Source organism: Vigna radiata, chromosome 5, assembly GCF_000741045.1.
Source record: "Vigna radiata var. radiata cultivar VC1973A chromosome 5, Vradiata_ver6, whole genome shotgun sequence".
Taxonomy (NCBI): Eukaryota; Viridiplantae; Streptophyta; class Magnoliopsida; order Fabales; family Fabaceae; genus Vigna; species Vigna radiata.
The window spans coordinates 35,108,586-35,110,818 of record NC_028355.1 but is presented as its reverse complement, the minus strand read 5'-3'; the positions used below and the strand labels follow the sequence as shown (position 1 = coordinate 35,110,818).

General features: G+C 31.3%; 1 long non-coding RNA gene across 1 annotated transcript in view; it reads left to right on the top strand.

The window, feature by feature from the left end:
* Window positions 1–324: 324 nt before the first annotated feature.
* LOC106761377 overlaps window positions 325–2,233 on the top strand; it is a 3,437-nt gene continuing 1,528 nt past the window's right edge. The window contains exon 1 of the long non-coding RNA XR_001375682.2: window positions 325–760. This is a non-coding gene — a long non-coding RNA (uncharacterized LOC106761377). The remainder of the gene's footprint in view (window positions 761–2,233) is intronic.

The window sequence follows — 2,233 nt, the reverse complement described above, 5'->3', positions numbered from 1 at the left end:
ATAATAGTCAAGGTTTTCACAACAAGACTTTTATAGAGACCTCCACGTCAAAAATATAAAACAGCACTGCAAAAATATAAAACATCACTACTATAACAAGCACTATCTATTAACATATAAAACAATAGATAACGTTTATTTAAATAAACACTATCTATTGTCATAAGAATAAATAGCACTTATTTAAAAAAAACGTTATCTATAAATAATTAATATTATTTTTTTAATTTATAATTTAAAATAGATCAATAAATAGTGTTTTTTTTTTTAAAAAACGCTATCTATATCAGTATTATAATAATAGATAACCCTCTTTCAAGAAAACCCTATCTATTAAATATTTTTAAAAAAAATAAGTCTGACTCATTTTGTCCACGAGAGTTTTTTGAGTTTTTGTGGAGCTTCTCTCAAACAAATTTTCCCATTTTTCCCCTTTCCCCTGAATTTGAGGTTTTCGCCTAGTTTCACTTCCCCCTTTCACTTCCAATTCCCCCGTTTCACTTCCAATTTGTGCCCTAATTTTACCTCTGATTTTCGCCAAGTTTCACGTGACGCATTCGTCCCAAACCTGCAATGAAGCAAGGCGGTTTTGCGTTGGTGGAGCAAGTCGCTCGCGGTGGCCAGGTAATGCGAGTGAGATAATGGGGAACGACGAAAATTGCGAGACGAACACTTTTGAGGCTTTAGAAGTGGTTTTCGAGTGTCAGTGAGGGGTATTGAGAGAGTGGGTGCAATGTGGCCAGAGAATGGGAATTTAGAGGTACTTGCATGAAAATAATCTGGAAAACTTATAGATGATGAGTGCTCTGTTTTTTTTAAAAAAAAGGAATAATGAGTAAAGGGCTTAAACAAAATATTTGTCGACTTTGATAGTGAGTTGAATTGGGTGTTTCTATAATTCTGAAGTTTTTGTAAAAGGGTATGGTGTGATTGTTTGTCCAGTATTGTTGATCTCAAACAAAAAATGTTAAACTCTGGAACCATTGGTTGTCTCCAAAGTAATGTTAATTTGTGAAATGTTGAGTAGTGGTCTAAAACAAGAAGTAGTGTAAATGGAGTAAATTCTGATTGCGTAATTACTTGACAGACTTTCAAATTATGTGAGATTCGGGAACATTGTATTGTTTGGAACGTTTTATTTTAAATTGAAAATGAATTATAAGAAAAGAAACGTTTATTACTCATATATGAATGATTGGTTTGTTTACTTGTGTTTTCTGGAATGAGTTTGAGTAACAGTAAGTTTATCAGTGATTACTAGGTGAGTCTCTGATAGAAAAATGGGTTATAAGCTAAGGCTAGGTTATGCTATATGTATATACTGTTGCATGAATGTACTGACCAATGCAATCACTTAATAAAATCTATATTCCTCTTATGTTTATAGCATCTTACATCTATCAGGAATTGTTTGTTTTGTGTGGCTTCTGAACAACCAAAAGCTTAAAGCAACGTTAACTAGATTGGGCTGTAAGAATGTTAATTTAGATTGTTATTTATTATGACTCTGGTTAACAGCTTCTAACTATCTCTAGAATTATTTCTTGATTAGCTTCTATAGTCAATCACTAATAGTATTAATATGAAGGATTGTGTTAAGAATTAAGAAGCAATTTCTCTCAAGCAACCTCTGTTCTGAGATTGTAGTGTGGGATCAGAATCCTCTATAATCTTTTGACATGTTCCCAAAATATGAAACTCCTGAGCAAAAGTACATTTTCTCTTTATATGTTCCTCTATAATCTACCCTAATTTATTATCCGAAATCTAAATGCTTTTGTAGTGTTTCTTTTCGTTGCAAGGTGTCATTTTATAAGAGTTCCAATGAAGTATTTTTGGTGAATTTACATTGAATGGATTTTTGAATTTTTTACGTATGTTTTACAAACACTAGTTACACATCTAAGTTGGTTTGATAGAAAAGTTGATTGACAAAAATTTAAGCTAATGTTTATTTGAAGAATTTTTAAATTTGTCCTTCGTGAAATAACAAGTATTTTTAATGACAATGCATATTTTTCTTTGTTGTTTTGAAGTACAGGATATCGCTTTACAAAGTTTCACCTGTATTTTTTTTGTCCATAGCAGAACGTCAAAGTTATAAATTAGAATATTTGTTTTTATACTCAGTTTTTCTATGTTCTTACCAAAAGTATCTCCATAAACAATGCTACTTTTAGCCAAACACTGACCCAATTGTTTATAGCCATACAAGTGAAGAGTTCATAATTTG